Below are 7,080 nucleotides of genomic sequence, written 5' to 3'. Positions count from 1 at the left end.
ACTTTGCATGGTAGAGATTTAACTTGCACTTGTAGATGTAGTGACGAACTGTGTTAACTGACAATGGTTTTCTGAAGTGTTCCTGAGCCCACACGGTAAGATCCTTTACACAAAGATGTTGGTTTTTAATGCAGTGCTGCCTGAGGGATCGAAGGTCATGGACATTCAGTGGATGGTTTTCGGCCTTGCTGCTTACGTGTAGAAAGTTCTCCAGATTCTCTGAATCTTCTGATTATATTATGGACTGTAGATGATGGAATCCCTAAATTTCTTGCAATTGAACCTTGAGAAACATTGTTCTTAACTGTTTTCACGCAGTTGTTCACAAAGTGGTGATCTTCGCCACATCTTTGCTTGTGAATGGCTGAGTCTTTTGGGGATTCTCCTTTTATACCCACTCATGATACTCACCTGTTTCCAGTTAACCTGTTCACCTGTGGAATGTTCCAAACAGGTGTTCTTTGAGCATTCATCAACTTTCCCCAGTCTTTTGTTGTCCCTGTCCCAGCTTTTTTGAAATGTGTTTGCGGGCATCCATTTCAAAGTTAGTAAATATTTGCAAAAAAAACAAACAAAAAAAAAAACAATAAAGTTTATCAGTTTGAACATTAAATATCTTGTCTTTGTGGTGTTTTCAATTGAATATAGTTTGAAGAGGATTTGGAAATCATTGTATTCTGTTCTTATTTACATTTCCACACAACATCCCAACTTCATTGGAATTGGGGTTGTTGATAAAACAGGACTGTATGTGTGTATGGTGTGTGTGTGTGTGTGTGTGGTGGGGGGGGGGGGTGTCTCCATTGTCCCACCTCCCTCTACTCCACAATCACAGGGCTAAAACAACAAAAAATAAATAAATAAAACAAAACCATAAAAAAAAACATGTTATGCAAAGTGAAAATTGCTACATCACTCAGAAGCACCACCTTAAATGGGGTGATAAAATATACTAAATACACTTTATAGTGTAACAATTAATATGCCCAGTCTGTTCATGAAGTGCTATTTTTCTGCAAAGTTCACAGGCTATGTTTTATGTTTAAACAACAAAATATTTCTGTAATTGTTCTCTATGAGGGTGAAGTTTTTTCTGTTGCTGTTGTGTTTCTGAGTGCCTTTTGATTATGATTATTTATTCTTTTTTTAGGGGGGTTAAATTTTTTTAATGCAATTAATTTACATTCGTTAATCACAAAGCTTGTAATTCATTTTTTTTTAATGATAGACCTGATATTTACAAAAAGATATGTAACAGCTTTTTTATGTGCCTAAAACTTTTGCACAAGTGCCAGAAATGTGTTTATTGCTTGAACAATATGAGATTGTTTAGTCAATAAACAATTCCACAGACATACAGATTTAGCAGCAGGATTTTACTGAAAAGCAAATAAATAAATAAATATTTTGTAAACAAGTCAATTAAAAAAAAAAAAACAGTGATTTGCCCTCAAACTGAGTTTGTTACCACACAGTGCCTTCGCTCATGTCTGAGGAGGGCTGGGACAGCTGGTTGGTGTAGCCGCTGTCAGTGGTGTTGCCGGTGAAGGCTTCACTGGACAGGCTGGCAATGGAACCTGGTCCAGTGGGGTCTGGCTGGGTGAGTCTGTGGCATGATGGGACACACTGTCAGAGAAACACTGCACCTCTCCGGGACAGTGGTCGCCCCTGGTGGTGGTGGTGCACTCCTAAAGGGGTCCCCGCAGGGACGGAGGAGGATTGCAAAGCCCAAGTCTGCTGCTGTCTGAGCCTGGGAGGACGGAGGACCTGGGAGTATTCATAACTTCCTCCTGATCCGTAGTATTTCACCGGGATACTCTGGAAAAATAGGAACAGTTCATATCTTCAGGATAAAATCGCCTTTAAATTGGGACTGTCGGTTGCAAGCGCGAGACGACAGTGACTTGCTTCTTCACCCAAGCGCAGCTCACCTCCATAATAAGAGAAGTGAGCGAGCTCTCCCGGATCCAGTCTGTCCCCCAGAGCTCTCAATCCGTCCTGGGGCCGCGGAACAGCACGTGCCTCCGCGCGCTCAGGGCGCTCAGCTGCTTCATGCGTCTCTCTTTGGACCTACCGGTTCTGGAACCAAACTTTAAGACCAAAGCACGCAAAGTTCATGAGCAGCACTGAAGCAGAGCAACATATTAGCTCACCGACTGAATAAGAATCTTTTTGGCACATGCGTAATTACGCAAGAGGAACGTTTTTTTTTTGTTTTTTTATCACGTCGGCGCTGATTTAGTCAATTTATTTTACTGATTTTAGCGCAACTAATGTAAATAAAAGTCCAGTCAGCCATGACACACATTTATAATGCCCCTAATTCCGTGCCGTGCGTCTTTACGCAACTGGCACCTGTTGGAATCAGTTTGTAAAGGGTCCGATTGTGAGTACAGAGGATAGATTCTGCAGATTAGTGAAACCTTTTACCTGCGATCACTCTCATGTTGAGGGCCGGTCTCCCGCGACAGCTGCTCCCTGATGTGTCTGGTGGGCTTTGGCGTGGCCGCGAAAGCCGCTTTCAGGGTCTCCAGCTGCTTAGCTTTGATGGTGGTTCGAGGCCCTCGCCTTTTACCCCGCGGCGCTGTGCTGGTCGCCTTCGTTGTGGCTCGTCACGTCTTTATCGGACAAATGCCCCGTTTCCGAATCCTTGCCGTCATCCTGCGGTCCTGCGAGTCCGGAGACATACTCGGTCGCTGCACGTCGTCACTGGCAACATTACACATCTATAAGAAAAGTCAAGTTCTGCAGAATACCACACTCACGAAGAGTCGCCTAGTGTTACAGCTGCAGGGAAAATATATAATTATTTAGTACCAGAACCACCCGGAAAAGGTCTTTAATTATAACAATAATAAGTGCTGGGATAGGCTCCAGCCCCCCCTGTCCCTTGGAATAAGGAGGTATAGAAAATGGATAGATAATTATTATTATTGTTACGACTACAATTCTTACTGTTGTTACCTTTTGATCTAATAATTCTATATCTATAATACAGTATCCTGCAATGTCTTAGACATCCTTTTATATAAAAAATATAGCTACAAATAAATATCGAATGGTACCCAGAATTTTGTCCAATTTAATCATCAAAAAGCATTAAAAAGGTAACGCTTGTTGATTTGGCACGTTTTAAGTCGGATGCCCTTCCTGGCATTGCATGGAGAAAGGTCAAGGGTGATTTAATACAGGATATTACTCAATCAACAATAACTTGATTGTTTTGTTGAAAAACCATAAAAATAATTCACTGAAAAGAATTAGTTTCAGTGTAGTTATTCCATTTAATTTCATTTATAATTTAGTTTATTTTTTACCGTTTTTTATCGCAAATAATTTGATTATATATAATCAAAAAAAAATAACAGTTTATAAATAAAGTTTATAAATTTATAAAATAAATAAATAACAGTTTTTATTATATATATATATATATATATATATATATATAAAACACTGTTATTTTTACAATTTTTCCATACTGGATTATTAATTCTGTTTTTATTTACCTGACACGACGATTGTGTCTTTGCCATTGTTGTTTGGTAGTCATCTTTACAAACAAATTTGAATTCGTCCAGGATGTAGAGTTCCTCTCCCGTGGACAGCTGTTTGTGACAGATCACGCAGGTGAAACAGTTCAGGTGGAACACTTTGCTGCGCGCTCTGCGCACCAGATCGCTGGGTAAAATCCCCTGTGCGCAACCGCCACACTTAGTTCCAAACCTCCTGCCGGAAAAGGCAGAAAACACACTTTGTTCAGGTCAGGTGCCACAAAAATGGAAGACAATCTGCTGCCGTTTGTTACCTCCAAAAACACTAAATATGAATGGAATCGAAAGCACTGATCAAAGAATATCAAATATGTTGGGAAGAAAGAAAAATAAATGAATGTGAAAATTTAGCTGCTTCGTATTATATTTCGTGCACAAAAGGCACTCTCATTTTTAAATTTTTTTAAATACGCAAAGAGACCAAACAAAGTCTTCTATTCGGCGCCAGAAGACGTTAATTAAAACTTCAGTTTTATATATGGAGTGCCTTTAGTTGATCTGTGCCTACCTGAAGAAGTCGTTTTGCAGTAGAGCCTGCCTTCTCGTGAGAAAACTTGTCTGTCAGCCTGCATTTACACTCGCGCAGCACTGCACGCACTGTACGTGCCACGGTCTGTCCAGCACTTTGAGCAAAAGCGCTCCACAATGGGTTTGTCGCAGCTGGCACAGTGCAGCATGACCGCATTATTTCAAGATGTTTCCTCTGAAGCGTGGAGGGGCGTGCAATTGGCATGCTGACAGCAGGAATGTCAACCAGAGCTGTTGCTCGTGTATTGAATGTTCATTTCTCTACCATAAGCCGTCTCCAAAGGCGTTTCAGAGAATTTGGCAGTACATCCAACCAGCCTCACAACCGCAGACCACGTGTAACCGCACCAGCCCAGGACCTCCACATCCAGCATGTTCACAAACAGCGTGTACCAGTTCCTGCCAATATCCAGCAACTTTCGCACAGTCATTGAAGAGGAGTGGACCAACATTCCACAGGCCACAATTGACAACCTGATCAACTCTATGCGAAGGAAATGTGTTGCACTGCATGAGGCAAATGGTGGTCACACCAGATACTGACTGGTATCCCCCCAATAAAACAAAACTGTACCTTTCAGAGTGGCCTTTTATTGTGGACAGTCTAAGGCCACCTGGTGCACTAATCATGGTGTCTAATCAGCATCTTGATATGGCACACCTGTGAGGTGGGATGGATTATCTCAGCAAAGGAGAAGTGCTCACTATCACAGATTTAGACTGGTTTGTGAACAATATTGAGAGAGAAATGGTGATATTGTGTATGTGGAAAAAGTTTTAGATCTTTGAGTTCATCTCATACAAAATGGGAGCAAAACCAAAAGTGTTTGCGTTTATATTTTTGTTGAGTGTATGTCTGTTATATTTCATAGGCAAGGCAAAGTTGCTGTATTTGGTTGCTTTAGTAGATCAAAGTCCACCAGATGCAATCCTGTTTTTTCCTTAATGTCTGTTGTTCCAAATGGATGAGTTACAGGGTGACAGCATTTACTGTTTTGGAGTTATTAGCCTCATTATATTGCTGGGACAGACTAACTCCCTGCTGTTCCCAGCACAGGAAAAATCCACCAGTAAAAGGAGGAACAAAATGATGGGAAAGCTAATGCACTTTTTAAAAGTGGGTAATAATAATAAATTAATGATAATAATAAAAAAAAAAGATCAAATATATATATAATATATATATATATATATATATATATATATATATATATATATATATATATTATATATATATATATATATATATAAAACCCCAATTCCAATGAAGTTGGGACATTGTGTAAAATGTAAATGGAAAACAGAATACAATGATCTTCAAATCCTCTTCAACCTATATTCAATTGAATACACCACAAAGACAAGATATTTAATGTTCAAACTGATAGACTGATGTTTTGTGCAAATATTTGCACATTGATGTTATTTGCACATTTTGAAATGTACATCCTGAAAGGTACATCCAGGTTTTGGAACAACACATGCTGTCATCCAAGCAACGTCTTTTTCAGGGACGTCCCTGCTTATTTCAGCAAGGACAATGCCAAGCCACCATTCTGCACGTGTTACAACAGCGTGGCTTCATAGTAAAAGAGTGCAGGTACTAGACTGGCCTGCCTGCAGTCTAGACCTGCCTGCAGTCTAGACCTGTCTCCCAAATGTGTGGTGCATTATGAAGCACAAAATACGACATCGGAGACCCCGAAATGTTAAACAACTGAAGTCATACATCAAGCAAGAATGGGAAAGAATTCCACCTACAAAGCTTCAACAATTCCAGTGGGGTAAAAAAGTATTTAGTCAGTCCCTGATTGTGCAAGGAAAGATGAGAGAGGTCTGTAATTTTTCATCATAGGTACACTTCAACTATGAGAGACAAAATGAGAAAAAAAATCCAGGAAATCACATTGTAGGATTTTTAAGAATTTATTTGTAAATTATGGTGGAAAATAAGTATTTCGTCAAACAAGCAATATTCTGGCTCTCACAGACCTGTAACTTCTTCTGTTAAAAGCTTTTCTGTCCTCCACCTGGTTACCTGTATTAATGGCATCTGTTGGAACTCTTTATCTGTATAAAAGACACCTATCCACAGCCTCAAACAGTCAGACTCCAAACTCAACCAGACCAAGACCAAAGAGCTGTTCGAAGGACACCAGGAAGAAAATTGTAGATGTGCACCAGGCTTGGAAGAGTGAATCTACAACAGTCAAGCACGCTGGTATGAATAAATCAACTGTGTGAGCAATTGTAAGAAAATGGAAGACATACAAGACCATTGATAATCTCCCTTCATCTGGGGCTCCATGCAAAATGTCATCCCGTGAGGTCAAAATGATCATGAGAACAGTGAACAAAACTCCCAGAACTACACGGAGGGACCTGATGAATGACCTGCAGAGAGCTGGGACCAAAGTAACAAAGGCTACACACTACACAGAGGGACTCAAATCCTGCAGTGCCAGGCATGTCCCCCTGCTTAAGCCAGTACATCTCCAGGCCCGTCTAAAGTTTGATAGCATATGGATGATCCAGAAGAGGACTGGGAGAATATCATTGTCATATAATGTGATTATATAGTACACGTAAATGGTGTAATACATCTTTAAGAGAATCCGGCCACTGCACATGTGTAGTCTAGTGCGCATATCCTTGTTCAGTTGGAAAGTTAGCTACAAGAAAGTAAGCTGTATTCATGTGTGTTCCTGTGAATTCTTTAACAATATAATAATCCTCTGTGGAATATACCCGTGTGGACATTTGGGATTATTTACATGGTATCAGAAGACTTCGCTTTGTTCGGAAGATGGCCAAGTTTAATCCACTGGAGAATTTCAGATTCGATCGTCCGAATGAGTGGGCTGATTGGCGGCAACATTTTCAGAAGTATTGTATGGCTACGAAACTGTTCAAAGAAGACTGAGAAGTACAGGTCAGTTCACTGATATGCTATGGGCTCTGAAGCCGAGAACATTTTCAAGTCGCTCACTTTCAATGA

General features: G+C 40.3%; 1 pseudogene; it reads right to left on the bottom strand.

Moving 5' to 3' along the window:
* Positions 1 to 1,464: 1,464 nt before the first annotated feature.
* LOC117516607 lies at positions 1,465 to 4,231 on the bottom strand (annotated as a pseudogene).
* Between the last annotated feature and the right edge of the window lie 2,849 nt (positions 4,232 to 7,080).

Source organism: Thalassophryne amazonica, chromosome 9 (assembly GCF_902500255.1).
Source record: "Thalassophryne amazonica chromosome 9, fThaAma1.1, whole genome shotgun sequence".
Classification (NCBI taxonomy): domain Eukaryota; kingdom Metazoa; phylum Chordata; class Actinopteri; order Batrachoidiformes; family Batrachoididae; genus Thalassophryne; species Thalassophryne amazonica.
Note: the sequence above shows the minus strand (reverse complement) of the source record. Positions and strands in the feature narration are given on the sequence as shown.